We start from the raw sequence: 23,005 nt of genomic DNA, 5'->3' as shown, positions 1-23,005 counted from the left end.
TAGATCTAATTATAATAAAATGTTAATATAAAACTGCCATCTGGAATCATATTCTGATGTTATATTCCAAATATAGATGGAAAAATGGCCACACTACATTCTGTAATGTGAATTATTTGTCAGAAAATTATTTTTCAATGAATGGCTTTATATCTACAAGGGAAAAGGGGGACTCTAATGATATTTATGTGGCAGTGGTAATTTGACCCTGCTCTCATTTGTCTCATTTAAGTTAACAATTTTGTTTATAAGTATGCACCAGTATCTTCTTGGTAAGACACAGAAAGTCCTTGCCAGCTGATAAGGTTTGTCATTGATGCTGTATAAATCTCAGTTTACCTCTTTTCACATACTCACTAATACTCAACTTTAGATGTTGATTGGCCCAGATTTCACCAGCAGGTCTGTCATTGGAATTAATCATGAGGAAGTAGAATGCTGTTGCATCTCTAGAATACATGCTCTTAGAAAAGGCCCCAACATCTGCCATATCCATTTTTTCTTCCTGTCTCCCAGCTCAGTTCAGCATTAAATGAGGCTGAAGGGGAGAGTCAACCAGGAATAGGCTAACCAGCCCCATCAAAGGTAAACAGAACTAGAAAGGCAAATCCCTCAAAGGCATGATTTGTTGACTCACAATTATGGATGGTGTAACAAATTATTCAGATAACAAGGTCACTTTCAAATAATCCAATAGGTAAGATTTCAACTGCTTATTTGTATACTTGTATATTTATATTATTAATAACAGTGATGTGTTAATTTTAATACTCTTTACAAAGATTGAAACACCATCTTATTCTTAAAGTATCTCTGTGAACTACATGGTAATATAAGGCTAGAGTATTTGTCACTTGATGTATTGCCCAAGAAAAATAATAACACCGTGTCTTGTCACACCTAAGTAAAAGGTTCTTCCTGCCCTTTCTACTGTCTGGTGTTCCTGGGTTAGAAAAATATATTGACAGTTAAAGTGCATGTTTAAGAAGCAGGGAAGTACATTTCTCAGGTATAGTTAAAACTCCCTAAGGAGTTATTCACTTCTGGAGTGAAAGACTTTACATGTTGCTGCTCTTTGTGGGATCTGACCCTGTATTTATTCAACAAATATTTGTGAAGTGCCTACTATGTAGTAGGCACTGAGATATAATGGTACTAGAATGAAATCTCGGAAGTGAACTTGAGGGTACCTGTACTGTATATGTGGAGATGTTCCTAAATTAGAGTCCAGTCTTGGTTTCCTGTTTTTGTTTTGTTTTTGTTTTTGGACTCCCGACCCTGAGATCAAACGTGAGCTCAAGAGTCGGATGCTCCACAAACTGAGCCACCCAGGCACCCTCAAACTTAGTATTTTTTAAGTTATTCTTATGAATATTTTCACATCCACAGTTTCTATTAGTGTGATAATACACTATTGATAAAGGGAACTTAAAAAGGGGGGGTGCTTAAAGTAGTATTTGTATTTGGAATAATAAATGTGTGACTCTAGCTATGTTATTGAAAAAAACATGATTTCCATGATTTCCAAAACCTGATTTTAACTTTTAAAAATAATTTAGTTGTAGGTGAAAATCTTCCAGAGTATCTAAATAGTTTCACAATACAATATGCCTACTTAAAGGCATCTCACACTTGCTTTCGGTGACCATTTTGACAAAAGAAGTGGGTGCGAAAAGACCTAATTATACATCTCCCCATGATCCTTGCAATAGCAGCTAGGGATCGGATTCTGGGATCCATCACCGTCACTGTGGAGAGGAATTGTGACCCCTTCTGCCTGCTTATTCTGCCTGCTTATGATAAATGCACTAGCACATGTGATGCTCCAAGGATTCTCTGTCATTCTTTGGAATTCTCAATACACCAAAGTTTCCTCTAAGTTCTATGTCACATTCGAATGCCAGGTTTGAAAAAGATCTTCCTTGAATTTTGTGATACAAAAGTATATTGATAACATTTTCTCTAATCTTTGGACATATTTTTCTATATTTATTTGAATACATTTATTACAGCTGCTCTGAATTCTTTGTCAGCTAAATTCACTCTCTGGATCTACTTGGAACCACTTTCTATTGTGTATCTTCAGTATGGGTCATACCTTCCTATTTTGTAACAGGTCTCCTAATTTTGGACTGAAAGCTGGGCATTACAAATAATACATTTTGGAGATTTCTAGCCTGAAAAATTCTCTGTGGCACCTTTTCCTGGCAAGGCCATGGAGTTTTCTTCTGATATTTCCTGCAGCTATAGCCATGGAGGTTGGACAGTGCCCCAGGTCAGAGAACCACACTATAGATCAGAATTTCCTCTGGATTGTCTCTGCCTAGGACATTTTAACGTAGATTTAAATAGTTTGAGTTGATTTAAAATTTGTTATCCGGTTCATAATTGTAGTGTGTGGAAGGCACAACCATCTCACTCATCTGCCATTATGATAAATGTTCCTCTTCTTTTATTTGTATTCATAGGTTTTTCTCTATTAGGACTCAGACATGAATGCATTGATGGCAGTAGGAATATAGGGGTCAACTGGTAGCAACTGGTATTTTCAGAATCTCCCCTCCATTTGGGAAACTATCTGTATATTTGAACCAGTCCCCTTCCCCACATGTTTTTGTTTTTGTTTTGTTTTTTTTTTTTTTTTTGATATATCAGTTCCCAGAAGTCACCATTGTTCTTCTGTAATAAACTTCTGACAAGTTGACTTCTTCTGGTCAAAATTTAGAGGGAAATAAGCTAAGAATTAAACTGTAGTTACTCACCTCTACTTTCATATCTACTTTCCCTTCAGTCTAGATAAGCTTTTTTAGATTTAATTGCTAGGCTCCTAGGAGATAGATATATATATATATATATATATATATATATATATATATATATATATATATATATATATTTTCTTTTTTTCTGAAAGAGGACTGAAAATTCCAGTTTGTTTCACTTTTGTCTGATACTCATAGAAAAAGTAAGTTTTAAGCTTATGTAGTTAGTCATTGAATTAGTGAGTGACAGATCTATTTTCTTTTAATAAATACCCTTTTGGCTAAAAACTTTATATTGGAAAATGAAAGATTAAAACATTTTTCTTTCTTTCTTTTTTAAATATGGGAAGGTACACTGCTGCTTTGGTATTCCAGAGAAAGAGAAACACAAAAGATGCTGTTCTTGTGATTTTTCTGTCAGATCTCTATAGAGATTTTAAAAGGCAAATGTTAGGGATAAGAGCCCATGCAGAGGCAAGGTATCATAAAGGACATGACTGACTCCAGGCATAGAGCAGCTGTGAAAACATCATTTTTGCTGCAGACCATAGTGTAGCTCATTACACCGACCTTTTAAGCAGTACTACCTATTAGAATGAATATTGGATTTTCAAAAACAACAAGTCAGTAATAAAAGCTCTTTTAATTTTCATGATCCAGTAAGTCCACTTCATGATTCAGTAAATGCTTCAATGTTAATAGAATGATTGAATAAAAATATAACTGTAAAATACAATTTTATTACATCATTATGTACCACTTTAAATTTATTTTAACAAACACAATGCTTATTTTCATATATTTTGCAAAAATATTTTATAATAGAACCATCTCCTATGAACATAAATATTTCTTAAACTTCAAGGTATTCTACAAGTTTTTTTTTAATTTTTTTTCAACGTTTTTATTTATTTTTGGGACAGAGAGAGACAGAGCATGAACGGGGGAGGGGCAGAGAGAGAGGGAGACACAGAATCGGAAACAGGCTCCAGGCTCTGAGCCATCAGCCCAGAGCCTGACGCGGGGCTCGAACTCCCGGACCGCGAGATCGTGACCTGGCTGAAGTCGGACGCTTAACCGACTGCGCCACCCAGGCGCCCCTACAAGTTTTTTAAAATATAGTTTCAAGGAAAAAATTAAATTTTCTCCATTAGCTACCCACCATCACTTCTAGGGATAATGGTCAGTGAGGCACCATGAAGTATCTGCTCATCAAGTTCACACTGATGCGTGAGTTACATTGCAGCTTCTGCAGGCTCCCTGCAAGCTTGTGTCTCCAGCACATGTTCATCTCCCCATCGCTGACACAGCGGCAACTCTTACAGCTACATTGGGAGAAAGTGAATTTGGACTTCATCTGTCTCTCCCTGAAATAAAAATACTAGCCTCAGAGTTTCTGGAGATAAGCTGAGGAATAAGACTAAACAGAACATTAATGAATCAATCTTTTAAAAACTCAGTACATCAACTTTTAACTATAGGATATCCCAAACTGTATGCATAGTACTTTTCTAAAAATTCAATTCACAAAGGAGATTCCATTTCCTAATAGTTAAACAGATAACAAAAAATCTTTAGTATATCCCACCTTGTAGACAAAATCTCCAGTAATATGTTTGTATCATTAGTATATATCCTTGAATATGTTTTTATATATCCTTGAATATTCCTTTCCTTCATAAATGAACAGTCAACCTGTGTGTCCACTGGGGTAAAATATTTGCTGCTTTAAGCATGTCAGAAGATTTTATTCTTATTTCAGGTCTTTTATTTTTATGGTTCCTTTTCTTTTGATAACTAGTAACAATAATTTTGAATTAATATTTTGACATACTATGTGAAGAAATAAAAGGTAACTGCCATAAAATATTCCAAATTTTCGGATTCTACCTTTTAAACAGACATGATAAATATGCCAAAGCTTTACTGTTGTCTATGGGCAGCCCTGTAATGCAATAGCTCAGGTATCCATAGGTTACTTCCTCTGTAAAGGAAATATATGTAGATTCAGTTTAACAATGGAGGATTATCTGTGATAAGTGATAGATATATGGATTTTTTGGCTAAATCAAAATATTGTTGAGTCCTCATGAAGAATCAATGAACGAGAATGTGCACTTTTCCATCGCAATGTTTCTTGGTTTTTTAACCAACTAATAACTTATTTACACAAGTATGCAGGGACCAAAAATCTTCAGTTCCAAATGTAACTTTATATTGCCTTGAAACTCAAAAATAGGTGAAGTTTATTTCCAATATTATTGGGAGTGATCTCTAAAGGACTGTCTTTAAGAGCCTCCTTCAGTTTCACATCAGCCTTCTTCTACTCCATTGTTAGATATATGTTTAATATGAAAGGTTTTATGAGACTAAGTACCTGCAAAATCCAAGCAGGTAAATATTGTACTTCAGATTTATATGGACTTTAATGCTTAATACAATTCTAAGAGTGAGTAATTTGTTTTGACCACTAATTCAATTTATATATCAAATATTTTCACACAAAAGGGATGCAATAGTCTTGTAAATTTTATGCATATTTGGAGGATATTAAGCATAACTGATTGTTTTATACCTGTAAGGTGTAAAAGAAATCAGCATTATATGATGAAAAGAAAACTACAGAAAAAAAATATTTTGGAAACAGGTAGTGCATGGACAAAGCATCTGATAGAGTGGAAATGTCTGATGTCTTACAGTCTCTCATTTTATTTCCGTGAAACATATTAGTATCTTGACTTTCTTGAAAATGTGTTATTTTTATCTTTTTCCAAGTGCTAGAGAAGAAGAGCAATTTTGTTTACTCCCAGGTGGCTTAAATTTGATTTGAACTCACAGCAGAGTTTACGCTGATGAATAGCTTTCCATTGAACATGAATAAATTGAGAAATACAGATTAGTCAGCCACTTTTTCTTCATAATTTAAATTCCAGAGAAGAAGCATTTAGCAAAAATAGAACACAAAGGGTTGTGCAGTTGATGAATTGCACCTGATGACTAGCTGAATTAATAAAACTATTAATGAACTAGACACCAAAGCTCCTTTCAGAACTTCTACAAAAACGACTGTTTTAAGTAAACAAGCAGACAAAAAAGAAGCACTGGCATCAAAAAAAGAGCAAGTGTTTTGTTCAGTTAATATGCAGACTGATATGATGTTAGTGACAGATGCAAGCTTCACAAACACGTTTTTTTCTGTTACTTATTTGTTTGCTTTTTACTTTTACGTAGCTTAACCACCAAATATCTTTAACAGTTAAAATGATAAAACTCAGATATTCTCTCTGTCTCTGTCTCTGTCTCTCTCTCTCTGTATATATATATATATATATATATATATATATACACATATACATACACATATACATATATATGTATATATGTGTGTGTGTGTGTGTGTGTGTAAATGTCCTGTACATTTTACAGTGCCCATTATTTTAAAACGTTCAGATTTCTACAAATTTATAAGCATGATATCATATTTAGATAAGCAATTTTTCAGGATGTTTTAATCTTATTTTAGATAAAATTTTTTTGTAAGTGTTTCAAAACCTTACAGAAAATCTCCATCTGTAACAAGCATTTGAATTTATCTTCTATTCGTTTAATACATGTAACTCTTCTAAGCCTTTATCATTGTGACATTAAATTTGACCATGATACATTGTTAAGTTGAAAGCACTAACTCCTTTAAAAAAATAATATTTTACTTCTTGGTAAATAAGCAAAAACTTTTACTAGCCACACTTTTATATATAAGAATAGGAAGTGGGTATAAAACAAAGCCACTTACATTCAACACAAAGAACAGTATTTTTTCTATATTTGACAGATTGCTAATTGTTTTCCCAGTTTTTGATTCTGCTTTAACATAGAAATCTTACAAGATACTACATTTTAATGACTTTTAGTTGTGGTTTCATGATTACTAAAATGCATGGCATCAAACCCTCACTGAGGACAGTAATTGATTCAAAAGTCTTGAAAATCACTCATGGCACATAAAATAGAATCTTTAAATGTGAAGGGATTAACTCAATGCTACTTTCAAACAAATACAGGACATTATAGCCTAGTCACAGGATGATAATCTCTTGAGCAATGTAAATAAATGCTCCATAGTTTAGGACTCTGGGCTCTTCTATGGAGATTCCTGACTCAGTTTCTATTTCTGCAGATACCAGACCCTCAGAATTCCTTTTAGCTCTGTGGTCTTTGGTATGGCTTCTAGCACAAGTATTAATTCAGACCTTCAAAGATGGCAGTACTTTGTTCCTTATTTTCTGATCCCTAATCAGTGTGGGCCAGTTTAGGTTAAACCATAGATTCAGTAGTCCAAATTCATAAATCAGATGTGTGTTAGTAGGTATTCTTTCTTGTCCAGCCTAATCTAAAGGATTTAATGGAAACACACTGAATATGATTAATTGATGACAAATTTAGTACAATGGGAGACAACCAATCTTGGAAAACTCATGAATAAAAGCAATAACTACGTTTGTTTGAGGAACCGTATAGTATATGGTTTTAAGCTAATTGGTTCAAGAAATTGGCAGTCATCTCTATTTTTAAATTATTCAATCTCATGGGCTTCTTGAAGCTATTTAAGTGCTAACATTGATTTTGTAGAAATACAAATGAAAAGATATGAATATAACTATTTTCTAATCTATATTCTATAATCCTTCAAGCCTCATAAATGACAATACAGTAATTTAAAAATTTTCAAAGTATGATTAACATACAGTGTTATATTTGTTTCTGGTATACAGTATAATGATTCAACAATTCTATATATTTCTCAGTGCTCATCAAGTTAAGTGTACCCTGAATTCCCTTTATCTATTTTACTCATCCCTATGCCCACCTGCCCTCTGATAAATAAATACCAGTTTGTTACCTGTTTTTTGGAGTCTGTATTTTTTGTTGTTGTCATTTCGTTTTTTCCTTTGTTCCTTTGTTTTGTTTCTTAAGTTCCACATGTGAGTGAAATCATATTGTGTTTCTCTTTACTTGACTGACTTCTTTCACACAGCATTATACCCTCTAGGTGCCTCTTTGTCGTTGCAAATGACAAGATTTCATACTTTCTTATGGCTGAATAGTATTCCATTGTGTGTGTGTGTGTGTGTGTGTGTGTGTGTGTGTGTGTGTGTGTATCTCACATCTTTTTTTATATTTTAGCCTATGGATAAACACCTGGGTTTCTTCTGTACCTTGACTACTATAAATAATGCTGCAGTAAACACAGAGATGCATATATCGTCTCCAATTTGTGTTTTCAGTTTCTTTAAGTAAATTCCCAGTAGTGGAACTGGATCAAATGGTAATTCAAAATTTAATTTTTTAAGGAACTTTCACTGTTTTCTCCAGAGTGGCTGAACCAATTTGCATTTCTACCAAAAGTGCACAAGGATTCTTTTTTTCTCTACATTCTCGCCAATGCATGCTGTTTCTTGTATTTTTTTGTCTTAGCCATTCTGACAGGTGTAAAATGATATCTCAATGTGGTTTTGATTTGCATTTTCCTAACGGTTAGTGATATTGATCATCTTTTCATAAGTCATTGGCCATCTGCATGTCTTCTTTGGAAAAAAAAATACTATTCAGGTCCTCTGCAGATTTTTAAATTAAATTATTTGGGTTTTGGGGCGCCTGGGTGGCTCGGTCGGTTAAGCGTACAACTTCGGCTCAGGTCATGATCTCACGGCCCGTGAGTTCGAGCCCCGTGTCGGGCTCTGTGTTGACCGCTCAGAGCCTGGAGCCTGTTTCAGATTCTGTGTCTCCCTCTCTCTCTGCCCCTCCCCTGTTCATGCTCTGTCTCTCTATGTCTCAAAAATAAATAAACGTTAAAAAATTAAAAAAATAATTTTTTTGGATTTTGTGTGTGTCTGTGTGTGTTGAGTTGTATGAGATCTTTATATTATCATTTGCAAATATTTTATCCCATTCAGTGGGTTGCCTTTTAGTTTTAATGGTGGTTTTGTTTGCTGTGAGAAAGTTTTTTATTTGGTGTAGTCCCAGTAGTTCAATTTTGCTTTTATTTCACTTACTGAGGAGACGTATCTAGAAAAATGTCTCTATGGATGATGTCAGAGAAATCACTGCCTATATTTCCTTCTAGCAATTTTATCTCACATTTAGGTCTTTAATCCATTTTAGGTTTATCTTTTTGTATGGTGTAAAAAAGTGGTAAAATATCATTTTTTTGCATGTGGCAGTCCAGTGTTCCCAACACTACTTATCAAAGAGACTGTCTTTTCCCCATTGTGTATTCTTACCTCCTTTGTCATAGTTTTATTGTCCATATAAATATGGGTTATTCCTGGACTCTCTATTCTGTTCTGTTGATCTATGTGTCTGCTTTTATGCCAGTACCATACTGTTTTGATTACTGTAGTTTTGTAGCATATCTTGAAATATGGGATTATGATATTTCCTGTTTTTCTTTTTTCAAGATTGCTTTGGTTACTCAGGGTCTTTTGTGGTTTCATACAATTTCCAGGATTATCTTTTCTAGTTCTGTGAAAAAAGATTCCTGGTATTTTGATAGAGATTACATTGAACATGTAGATTGCTTTTGATAGTATGTAATTTTTAACAACATTGGTTCTTCCAGTTCATGAGCATGGGATATCTTTTCGTTTGTGTCATCCTCAATTTCTTTTATCGGTGTTTTATGGCTTTCGGAGTAGAAGTCTTTCACCTCCTAGGGTCAACTTTATTCCTAAGAATTTTATTCCTTTAGATGCAATTGCAAATGGGATTGTTTTCTTAATTTCTCTTTCTGCTACTTTGTTATTAATGTATAGAAATGAAACATATATCTGTATATTAATGTTGTATCATGCATCTTTACTTTATTCATTTAATAGTTTTAATAGGATTTTTTTTTGGCGGAGCTTTAAGGAATTTCATATATAGTATTATGTCCTCTGCAAATAGTGAAAGTTTTAGTTCTTCTTTTTCGATAGTATGCCCTTTTATTTATTTATGTTGTCTGATAGCTGTGTCTAGAACTTCTAGTACTATGTTGAATAAAAGTAGTGAGACCATTCTCCTTGTCCTCTTCCTGATCTTAGAGGCAAAGCTCACAGTTTTTCTCTATTGAGAATGATGTTGGATTTTTCATATATGGCCTTTGTTATGTTGAGGTATGCTCCCTCTAAACCTACTTGGTTGAGGGTTTTTATCATGAATGGATGTTGTACATCATCAAATGCTTTTTCTGCATCTATTAAGATGATTATATGGTTTTTATCCTTACACTTATTAATGTGATACATCACATTGATTTGTGAATATTGAACCCCCCCTTCCTGGTATGTAATAAATATCACTTGATCGTGCTGAATGATTTTTTTAATGTATTTTTGGATTCAGTTTGCTGTATTCATCAGAGATACATACTGACCTGTAGTTTTATTTGGTATTAGGTTTTGGTATTAGGGTAATGTTGCCTTGAAGAATGAATTTGGAAGCTTTCCTTTCTCTTATATTTTTTGAAATAGTTTGATGATAAGTATTAATTCTTTCAATGTTTGGTACTATTCACCTGTGAAGACATCTGTTCCTGGACTTTTGTTTATTGGGAGCTTTTTGATTGGTTATTGGGTTTCATTTATCTAATCCAGTCATTTTTATGTTCTGAAATTCAGATATCTGTTCATCATTGTTTTAAATTGTATTTTCCACCTGAAAGGAGGATTATAACATTGTTCATTCTTCTGCTTTAGTCCAAGACAACTTTTTGAATTCTACATCAATGTGTGTGTGTGTTAAAATTAGTTCATTGTTATATATGAGTTTCAATATATATTTACTTTGGATTAATATTATTTAAATAATCTACGAAAGAGTATAAAATTTAAAAAGCCTACTCCAGGGGCTCTTGGGTGGCTCAGACGGATTTTAGCTCAGGTTGTGATCCCGGGATTATAAGATTGAGAACCAGTCAGGCTCTGCACTGGGCATGCAGCCTGCTTTGATATTCTCTCTCTCTCTGTCTCCATCTGCCCTCTCCCCTGCTTGTGCACTCTCTCTCTCTCTCTCTCTCTCTCTCTTTCTCAAATAAAATAATAATGATAATAATTTTAAAAAGCTTATTCCAGTTACAAGAACAGGTAGTACTCTCAATAACCCTTCAAAGAAAAATGTCAGTAGTTTTTCCCTGTCCTATGGTTGAGCATACTGATGACTTGGATATTTTGGTGTAGCTCACATCCAAATAGCGATCTCCAGACATATGTAGTTTTAGATGTATTTTTGAAAAGGATTATCTTGAAGATTATTCTTCAAAAATATATTGCTTTGAAATGTTGACCTTGGTCAGCTCGAGTAAAAATTGTTGTTCTAACTTGCTCATTATACATTGAGTTGATTTTCAATCTGTCTTTAGTTCTACAGATGAAGAATAATCTATATACCTTGAATTTGGAAATGGAATATGAAATGAAAAATATGTTTCAGTGTATAAAAATAACAGCAACTTTAATGGAATTGTGGCTGATTGAGACATATTTATTCTAGTCAGCTTAGAAACTCACTTTATAAAAGTGAATATATTATCATAGGAATACATTTAAATGCAAATATGTTTAAATTCTGTCATAGTTAAAGGATGTCTCTGGTTTACATTTATCGCATAAAATGGCGTAATATTTTCTAAGTAACATATCATACATGTTGGGATATTGTATTTAGAATCAAGTTTAAATGAAGGGTGGATTTAGGGTCTAAGGAGAGGACAGCAACAGTAAAAATTGGCCTGCATGAGAAATTTACATAATTGGTAGGTAAGTTAGACAGGAATGACATTTAAATCATTTTTAATTAGGAAATTCAGAATTTAACATTCAATATAATATACATGATTTTTTTAACCTTTGTTCATTTTTGAGGGACAGAGAGAGAGTGCAGGCAGGGGTGGGGCAGAGAGAGAGAGACATACAGAATCCTAAGCAGGCTCCAGGCTCTAAGCTGTCAGCATAAAGCCTTCGTGGGGCTCAAACACACAGACTGTTAGATCATGACCGAGCCAAAGTTGGACACTTAACTGACTGAGCCACACAGGTGCCCCTAGATGATTTTTTTAAAACATAAAAATAATCAAAATGAAATTTTTATTTCCTTATTCCTTCGTTTTATCTCCCCCATCTAGACTGATAAATATTGATATATATTTGCATTGTATAATCACTTCGGTGTCAATCTAGTCAAAAACCTTTAGTAATACATCTTGCTTATATTTTTCCTCCAAAATAACAGCTAATTAATAAAAGAAATATACAAAAATAATAAAATTAAACAGCCAAATTTTAACATTTATAGATATGGCATAGCTTAATAGAGTAAAAATATGTAATATAGAAGGAAAATTAATACCACTTGTTTCAGGGGCCAACTACTTGGTTTGAATAATAGTAGTCTCACTCACTGAATATGTAACTTTGAGCAAATTTTGCCCATCTATGAAGCTTCACTAGAGAGATAATTATATGATTATTAAATTACTTTTCTCAGAGGTTCTTTGTGATATTCAATGAAATGATGTATAAATTTGGCCTTATATACAGGGAGTGCTCCATAAATGGTAGCTATTAGTAGTTAGACCTGCTTTTTAAATCATGTATATATATTAGGTAATTTTGGGAAAACAAGTTGATCATCTGAAACTCAATACCTTTATTTTACATTGAAACAAATACTTATTATAAAAATTTTAAATGATAGTTAATTAGCTAATGTACATTGTATATTTATTTATTTATTTTATTTATTTTTTTTATGAAATTTATTGACAAATTGGTTTCCATACAACACCCAGTGCTCATCCCAAAAGGTGCCCTCCTCAATACCCATCACCCACCCTCCCCTCCCTCCCACCCCCCATCAACCCTCAGTTTGTTCTCAATTTTTAACAGTCTCTTATGCTTTGGCTCTCTCCCACTCTAACCTCTTTTTTTTTTTTTTTTCCTTCCCCTCCCCCATGGGTTCCTGTTAAGTTTCTCAGGATCCACATAAGAGTGAAACCATATGGTATCTGTCTTTCTCTGTATGGCTTATTTCACTTAGCATTACACTCTCCAGTTCCATCCACGTTGCTACAAAGGGCCATATTTCATTTTTTCTCATTGCCACATAGTACTCCATTGTGTATATATACCACAATTTCTTTATCCATTCATCAGTTGATGGACATTTAGGCTCTTTCCATAATTTGGCTATTGTTGAGAGTGCTGCTATGAACATTGGGGTACAAGTGCCCCTATGCATCAGTACTCCTGTATCCCTTGGATAAATTCCTAGCAGTGCTATTGCTGGGTAATAGGGTAGGTCTATTTTTAATTTTCTGAGGAACCTCCACACTGCTTTCCAGAGCGGCTGCACCAATTTGCATTCCCACCAACAGTGCAAGAGGGTTCCCGTTTCTCCACATCCTCGCCAGCATCTATAGTCTCCTGATTTGTTCATTTTGGCCACTCTGACTGGCGTGAGGTGATACCTGAGTGTGGTTTTGATTTGTATTTCCCTGATAAGGAGCGACGCTGAACATCTTTTCATGTGCCTGTTGGCCATCTGGATGTCTTCTTTAGAGAAGTGTCTATTCATGTTTTCTGCCCATTTCTTCACTGGGTTATTTGTTTTTCGGGTGTGGAGTTTGGTGAGCTCTTTATAGATTTTAGATACTAGCCCTTTGTCCGATATGTCATTTGCAAATATCTTTTCCCATTCCGTTGGTTGCCTTTTAGTTTTGTTGGTTGTTTCCTTTGCTGTGCAGAAGCTTTTTATCTTCATAAGGTCCCAGTAATTCACTTTTGCTTTTAATTCCCTTGCCTTTGGGGATGTGTCGAGTAAGAGATTGCTACGGCTGAGGTCAGAGAGATCTTTTCCTGCTTTCTCCTCTAAGGTTTTGATGGTTTCCTGTCTCACATTTAGGTCCTTTATCCATTTTGAGTTTATTTTTGTAAATGGTGTGAGAAAGTGGTCTAGTTTCAACCTTCTGCATGTTGCTGTCCAGTTCTCCCAGCACCATTTGTTAAAGAGGCTGTCTTTTTTCCATTGGATGTTCTTTCCTGCTTTGTCAAAGATGAGTTGGCCATACGTTTGTGGGTCTAGTTCTGGGGTTTCTATTCTATTCCATTGGTCTGTGTGTCTGTTTTTGTGCCAATACCATGCTGTCTTGATGATGACAGCTTTGTAGTAGAGGCTAAAGTCTGGGATTGTGATGCCTCCTGCTTTGGTCTTCTTCTTCAAAATTCCTTTGGCTATTCGGGGCCTTTTGTGGTTCCATATGAATTTTAGGATTGCTTGTTCTAATTTTGAGAAGAATGCTGGTGCAATTTTGATTGGGATTGCATTGAATGTGTAGATAGCTTTGGGTAGTATTGACATTTTGACAATATTTATTTTTCCAATCCATGAGCAGGGAATGTCTTTCCATTTCTTTAAGTCTTCTTCAATTACCTTCATAAGCTTTCTATAGTTTTCAGCATACAGATCCTTTACATCTTTGGTTAGATTTATTCCTAGGTACTTTATGCTTCTTGGTGCAATTGTGAATGGGATCATTTTCTTTATTTGTCTTTCTGTTGCTTCATTGTTAGTGTATAAGAATGCAACTGATTTCTGGACATTGATTTTGTATCCTGCAACTTTGCTGAATTCATGTATCAGTTCTAGCAGACTTTTGGTGGAGTCTATCGGATTTTCCATGTATAATATCATGTCATCTGCAAAAAGCGAAAGCTTGACTTCATCTTTGCCAATTTGGATGCCTTTGATTTCCTTTTGTTGTCTGATTGCTGATGCTAGAACTTCCAGCACTATGTTAAACAACAGCGGTGAGAGTGGGCATCCCTGTCGTGTTCCTGATCTCAGGGAAAAAGCTCTCAGTTTTTCCCCGTTGAGGATGATGTTAGCTGTGGGCTTTTCATAAATGGCTTTTATGATCTTTAAGTATGTTCCTTCTATCCCGACTTTCTCAAGGGTTTTTATTAAGAAAGGGTGCTGGATTTTGTCAAAGGCCTTTTCTGCATCGATTGACAGGATCATATGGTTCTTCTCTTTTTTTTTGTTAATGTGATGTATCACGTTGATTGATTTGCGAATGTTGAACCAGCCCTGCATCCCAGGAATGAATCCCACTTGATCATGGTGAATAATTCTTTTTATATGCTGTTGAATTCGATTTGCTAGTATCTTATTGAGAATTTTTGCATCCATATTCATCAGGGATATTGGCCTGTAGTTCTCTTTTTTTACTGGGTCTCTGTCTGGTTTAGGAATCAAAGTAATACTGGCTTCATAGAATGAGTCTGGAAGTTTTCCTTCCCTTTCTATTTCTTGGAATAGCTTGAGAAGGATAGGTATTATCTCTGCTTTAAATGTCTGGTAGAACTCCCCTGGGAAGCCATCTGGTCCTGGACTCTTATTTGTTGGGAGATTTTTGATAACCGATTCAATTTCTTCGCTGGTTATGGGTCTGTTCAAGCTTTCTATTTCCTCCTGATTGAGTTTTGGAAGAGTGTGGGTGTTCAGGAATGTGTCCATTTCTTCCAGGTTGTCCAATTTGTTGGCATATAATTTTTCATAGTATTCCCTGATAATTGTTTGTATCTCTAAGGGATTGGTTGTAATAATTCCATTTTCATTCATGATTTTATCTATTTGGGTCATCTCCCTTTTCTTTTTGAGAAGCCTGGCTAGAGGTTTGTCAATTTTGTTTATTTTTTCAAAAAACCAACTCTTGGTTTCGTTGATCTGCTCTACAGTGTTTTTAGATTCTATATTGTTTATTTCTGCTCTGATCTTTATTATTTCTCTTCTTCTGCTGGGTTTAGGCTGCCTTTGCTGTTCTGCTTCTATTTCCTTTAGGTGTGCTGTTAGATTTTGTATTTGGGATTTTTCTTGTTTCTTGAGATAGGCCTGGATTGCAATGTATTTTCCTCTCAGGACGCTGCCTTCGCTGCGTCCCAAAGCGTTTGGATTGTTGTATTTTCATTTTCGTTTGTTTCCATATATTTTTTGATTTCTTCTCTAATTGCCTGGTTGACCCACTCATTCGTTAGTAGGGTGTTCTTTAACCTCCACGCTTTTGGAGGTTTTCCAGACTTTTTCCTGTGGTTGATTTCAAGCTTCATAGCATTGTGGTCTGAAAGTATGCATGGTATAATTTCAATTCTTGTAAACTTATGAAGGGCTGTTTTGTGACCCAGTATATGATCTATCTTGGAGAATGTTCCATGTGCACTCGAGAAGAAAGTATATTCTGTTGCTTTGGGATGCAGAGTTCTAAATATATCTGTCAAGTCCATCTGATCCAATGTCTCATTCAGGGCCCTTGTTTCTTTATTGACTGTGTGTCTAGATGATCTATCCATTTCTGTAAGTGGGTGTTAAAGTCCCCTGCAATTACCACATTCTTATCAATAAGGTTGCTTCTGTTTATGAGTAATTGTTTTATATACTTGGGGGCTCCGGTATTCGGCGCATAGACATTTATAATTGTTAGCTCTTCCTGATGGATAGACCCTGTAACTATTATATAATGTCCTTCTTCATCTCTTGTTACAGCCTTTAATTTAAAGTCTAGTTTGTCTGATATAAGTATGGCTACTCCAGCTTTCTTTTGGCTTCCAGTAGCATGATAAATAGTTCTCCATCCCCTCACTCTGAATCTAAAGGTGTCCTCAGGTCTAAAATGAGTCTCTTGTAGACAGCAAATAGATGGGTCTTGTTTTTTTATCCATTCTGATACCCTATGTCTTTTGGTTGGCGCATTTAATCCGTTTACATTCAGTGTTATTATAGAAAGATACGGGTTTAGAGTCATTGTGATGTCTGTATGTTTTATGCTTGTAATGATGTCTCTGGTACTTTGTCTCACAGGGTCCCCTTTAGGATCTCTTGTAGGGCTGGTTTAGTGGTGACAAATTCCTTCAGTTTTTGTTTGTTTGGGAAGACCTTTATCTCTCCTTCTATTCTAAATGACAGACTTGCTGGATAAAGGATTCTCGGCTGCATATTTTTGCTGTCTAGCACCCTGAAAATCTCGTGCCAATTCTTTCTGGCCTGCCAAGTTTCAAAAGAGAGATCAGTCACGAGTCTTATAGGTCTCCCTTTATATGTGAGGGCACGTTTACCCCTTGCTGCTTTCAGAATTTTCTCTTTATCCTTGTATTTTGCCAGTTTCACTATGATATGTCGTGCAGAAGATCGATTCAAGTTACGTCTGAAGGGAGTTCTCTGTGCCTCTTGGATTTCAATGCCTTTTTCCTTCCCCAGTTCAGGGAAGTTCTCAGCTATTATTTCTTCAAGTACCCCTTCAGCACCTTTCCCTCTCTCTTCCTCCTCTGGAATACCAATTATGCGTATATTATTTCTTTTTAGTGTATCACTTAGTTCTCTAATTTTCCCCTCATACTCCTGGATTTTTTTATCTCTCTTTTTCTCAGCTTCCTCTTTTTCCATAACTTTATCTTCTAGTTCACCTATTCTCTCCTCTGCCTCTTCCATCCGAGCTGTGGTGGTTTGCATTTTGTTTTGCATTTCCTTTAAAGCGTTTTTCAGCTCCTCGTGACTGTTCCTTAGTCCCTTGATCTCTGTAGCAAGAGATTCTCTGCTGTCCTGTATACTGTTTTCCAGCCCAGCGATTAATTTTATGACTATTATTCTAAATTCACTTTCTGTTATATTATTTAAATCCTTTTTGATCAGCTCATTAGCTGTTGTTATTTCCTGGAGATTCTTCTGAGGGGAATTCTTCCGCTTGGTCATTTTGGATAGTCCCTGGTGTGGTGAGGACCTGCAGGGCACTTCCCCTGTGCTGTGGTGTATAACTGGAGTTGGTGGGCGGGGCCGCAGTCAGTCCTGATGTCTGCCCCCAGCCCACCGCTGGGGCCACAGTCAGACTGGTATGTGCCTTCTCTTCCCCTCTCCTAGGGGCGGGATTCACTGTGGGGTGGCGTGGCCCGTCTGGGCTACTTGCACACTGCCAGGCTTGTGATGCTGGGGATCTGGCGTATTAGCTGGGGTGGGAAGGCAAGGTGCACGGCGGGAGGGGGGGCAGGCTTAGCTCGCTTCTCCTTAGGTGATCCACTTCAGGAGGGGCCCTGTGGCAGCCGGAGGGAGTCAGATCCGCTGCCGGAGGTTTGGCTCTGCAGAAGCACAGAGTTGGGTGTTTGCGCGGAGCGAGCAATTTCCCTGGCCGGAACCGGTTCCCTTTGGGATTTTGGCTGGGGGATGGGCGGGGGAGATGGCGCTGGCGAGCGCCTTTGTTCCCCGCCAAACTGAGCTCTGTCGTCCGGGGGCTCCGCAGCTCACCCTCCCTTTGTCTTCCAGCCTTCCCGCTTTCGGAGCAGAGCTGTTAACTTATGACCTCCCAGACGCTAAGTCGCGCTTGCTGTCGGAACACAGTCCGTCAGGCCCCTCCGCTTTTGCAAGCCGGACTCGGGGGCTCTGCTTGGCTGGCGAGCCGCCCGTCCGTCCCGGCTCCCTCCCGCCAGTCCGTGGAGCGCGCACCGCCTCGCCGCCCTTCCTACCCTCTTCCGTGGGCCTCTCGTCTGCACTTGGGTCCGGTGACTCCGTTCTGCTAATCCTCTGGCGGTTTTCTGGGTTATTTAGGCAGGTGTAGGTGGAATCTAAGTGATCAGCAGGACGCGCGGTGAGCCCAGCGTCCTCCTACGCCGCCATCTTCCTGCGCCTCCCTGTACATTGTATATTTAAATAATGTGTCTTTTTTGTTTCCTCCTCCTCCTTCACTAGCATTTTTTGTTTTGGTTCTTCTCATTATTTTTTATAAATATAAAGGATAGAAACTGCCCACAGAATATTGCTGAAAGTGGTTCAGTAGGGAAAGAGCTATTTCTGAAAATTGAAAATAAGGGAGCAAGACTGAATAGGAGGTGAAAAGGTGTGTGTGTAGAATGATATCTTCTTAAAAATGGATGGGGAAAAGTTCAAAGGACAATGCATGTAAGAGTAAGAGTGACATATATGGACCAAAATAAGATTCAAAATAGGGTTTTCAGAAGACAGAGAAAATGAGATCAAGAGAGCTAACACTGGAATTTGAAGTGGTAATGCTGATTCTTAGAATATAAGCAGTAATTGATCTAATAACTTAGCAGTGGAATGGTCTCCTCAGTCATATCAATCAGCATAAAAATTGGAAATTTATGAAGCTCACACAAGAACTACCAAAGCATTCACAAATTTTTGAGCAGCAGGAAAGCAAATTAATAAGCAGTGAAATGGAATATTTTTTCCCAATGAGTTACACCTTGATTGGTAAACCAAGAGAAATTAGCAATTTGAATCTTGTTTATTTGTATAAGTAGATAGGTAATAGTGAATGCTTATTATACAATTTATGCAAATTTTAAAAAAATCAAGGTACTTATAAATATGGATTTTATATTAAGTATTCAGGTTGTATTTTGGATTGCTATAAAGTTTTGTTTAATAAAGTTATTCAGTAATACCAAAATCATTTCACTGTCCAAGTTTGGGATTTGAATTATGATATATTGAATTGTGATTTTTAAAATGTGAATTAGTTTTAGAATTAGGACATGTTACTTTCTATTTGTTATTATAGTTAATAATCTCATAAAAACAAAGGGAATACACCATATAAAAATTGACTACCATTTCAGATTTTATTTGTGGGCAATGCCTATGAATTTAGCATTGTCTCTACTGAATATATGCCTTTAGTAAGTAACTCCATGCTTCTAATAGGAAATGAAATGTGGATAGCGATTAAGGCAGTAGCAATTCCAGGAGTTCAGTGTCATTCCCCAACTTGTTAGGAAAAGCTATGCAATTGATGTTGATAACCCTTGCCTTCTTCCTCTTTTCTCTTTTTTCCTGGGGTGTTTAATGATGGATCTCATCTAACTCCCATTCTGGGAGAATCTAAATTCTCTTTTAAACTGAATGTTGGACAAAAAAGATAACACTTTGTTACTAACTCATATGTACAGTTGTCTTTTTCCTCACTTGACTTTTCTACTCCTAGCCCATATATTATGACTTTTTTGTGTTGTATCAAGAATATATATGGAGCTCCTGGGTGTCTCAGTTGGTTAAGTGTCCAACTTCAGCTCAGGTCATGATCTCGTGGTATTGTGAGTTCGAGCCCCATGTGGACTCTGTTCTGACAGCTCAGAGCCTGGAGACCTCTTTGGATTCTGTGTCTTCCTCTCTCTTCCCTCCTTCCCTTGCTCACACTCTGTCTGTATCTCAAAAATAAACATTATTTCTTTTTAAAAAGATGGCATGATATTCTATTTAGAACATTACCCAAAAATATACCAAAAATGGCTACCAGATCTAATATATGAGTTTAGAATGTCACAAGACACAAAATCAGTATACTAAAATTAATCTTATTTCTATATACTAGCAATTAAGTGGGAGTAATTAAAAATCTTAATTCCATTTTCATTAGTGATTGAAACACATTAAAAATCCATGAGATCCTTAGGTATAAACCTAATAAAACATGCCCAAGATCAAGATGCTAAAATTTTACCTTGAAATCAAAATACACCTAAATAAATGGAGAAAAATGCTATGTTCATGGATTGAAATAACCAATATAGTGGAGATGTCATTCTCTCTAAATTGTTTTATAAATTCAGTACAATCCCAATGATTATTTTAGCAGTTTTTGTTTTGTTTTGTTTTTTGGGTTTTTTAATCAACAGATGAGTTCTGAAATTTATATGGAAATGCAAATCTTAAAATAGCCTCAACAATTTGGGAGCGAAAAGAGTAAAGTTAGAGGAATTAAACTACCTGTTACCAAGACTTACTATAAAACAACATAAATCAAGGCAGTGTGATATTATCAAAAGGATATGAGTGAGAACATTTGAATAGAATGGTCCATCTATCAATAGACCCCCAGATGTATGGTCAATTAATTTGGACAAAAGTTAGAAAGTAATTCTATAAAGTTTTTTTTTTTCAAGAAATAGCACCAAACAGTTGAATATGTGTATGTCAAAATATAAAACACACACATACACACAGAATTCATACCTCACACCATGGAGAAATCAATCCAAAATGAATCATAGACTTAAATGTAAAGCCTTAAATTATAAAACTTCTGGGAGAAAAAGTAGAGAAAATTTTAGTTTCCTTGGATTAAACTAATATATTTTTAGGTATGACACCAAAAACATTACTCATAGAAGAAAAAAAAAATTGGAACTCAAAATAAAGAACATTTGCTATTTGAAAGACATTGTTAAGAGAATTGTAGGATAAAACCAGGAGAAACTATTTGGAAATCTGATAAATAGTTTATAACCAAAATATAAGAAAACCTCGAAAATTAATAAAAACAAATGATTCAATTAAACATGGGAAAAATAATTGAACAGATACAAAAGTTATACAAATAACATATAAACATAAAAAACTCAAAATCATTTGCAATAGGCAAATGAACATTAAAACCATAGTGAGATAAGTACACATATTTACTAGAATGACTGAAGTTTTGTTTTGTTTTGTTTTAACACTGATATCACTAAATGCTGCTAATAGGGATTCTCATATTTTGCTGGCAACATGCGAACATTTTATAACCACCTTGGGAAGTAGTTTGGCAATTTATCGCAAAGTTGAACATAACTTACCATGCAATCTAGGAATCTCAGTTCTAAGTATTTTTCCAAGGGAAATAAAAACATATTCACTAAAACATGTATGCAAATGCTGATAAACAACTTTAGTCAAAATTGCCCTGAATTGGAAAAAACCCAATCACTCTTCAGCTGGTGACTGGATAAATAAACTGTGGTATATCCATTGAATAGAATGCTACAAAGTACTGATACACACAATAGCAGATATGGATTCCAAGTCCAATATGATAAGTGAAAGTAGGCTATATATTATAAGTTTCTCTAAGAGGTAAAGCCATAGTCGTAGGTAACAGATCACTGGTTGCCTGGGCCTAAAGGCGGGTTGAGAGGTTTACTCCAAATAGCCTACGAGGTAAATTTGGGGGTATTGGTACAGTTTATATCTTGATTGTGGTGGTCATTACACAGGCTCTGTGAATTTTCAGAACTCATAAAACTTCACACTAAAATTTGTGAAATTTATGTAAATTAAACCTTAATTTAAAAAGAATTATAAAAAAGTTAACCAAAAAGAGTAGAAATTATACATATATACACAAAAATTACATTTTTCAGCCAAATTTGATTAATTGATTAATTTTAAATTCACAACCCACCATACAGACAGTGTAGGATGGATGGATGAATCATGACGAGATTAAGCTTTAAAACTGAAATTTCCTGTGTTCAAAAGCAAATTTAAAACTTGTAAAAGAATTTATTGGACTTTGTGAATGTGTTTACTGCCTTCCCTTTTAAGCAAATTATCCCACTGAGGAAATTCAAATCATGTTTTCTAATGAATACCTTGTATTCCATTCTGTTGATTTACCAGGGTTTATTTAACCATATCTTATTCGTAAACATTTATGTTATTTTTTTAGTTCCTCAGTATTATAAGAAATTATTTGAGAATATCTTTGAACATAAATATTCTGAATTTCTTTATTTATAAATGTTATATTTCTAAAATTTAATGTGAAGTTTCATAGTTTATAAGGTGGATTTTTTTCAAGAAGTTCTAACTATAGGAACAATGGACAAGATCTTGTGCCAGAACATTTACACATATGATCTCATTTAAATGTCCACAATTATGCAGACAGTAAATAGTGAGCTGGAATTATAATCCATTCATTTTAGTCCCAGGCCCTGAGTCTATATCAATATATCAAAAGCCTTGAATTCAAATAACCATCGATATCAGGAAGGTCATATGAGTAGGTGGTGCACACCAGGTAAAGGTCAAGTGAGCTGGAGGAAAATGCCTTGCCTCAACATGCTGTTTGTTATTCATCTACAGCCAATTATTGTCATGTGAGAACACAGACCAGTCTAGAAAAAGCTGGGAACTAGAGTTTGCTATTATTTGAAAGGTTGATAACTCTTTACAACCTTTTAAAACCAAACAATAAATATCTGTATTTAGGTACTTTTGTTGGGTGAATCTGCTCCAGTTCCAGGTGGCGATTTATGCCCTCATTGGCAAAGTTTGCCATCTTGAATTGTTGTTGTTATATTTTAATACAAAATATTTGAAGAAAATGTGACAAGTGACACCTGTGTTGCAGGGTGACTGTCCTAGAATCTATAGCTTCC

Source organism: Lynx canadensis, chromosome D4, assembly GCF_007474595.2.
Source record: "Lynx canadensis isolate LIC74 chromosome D4, mLynCan4.pri.v2, whole genome shotgun sequence".
NCBI classification, from domain to species: domain Eukaryota; kingdom Metazoa; phylum Chordata; class Mammalia; order Carnivora; family Felidae; genus Lynx; species Lynx canadensis.
The sequence above is the reverse complement of the archived record's forward strand: the minus strand, read 5'-3'. Positions refer to the sequence as shown.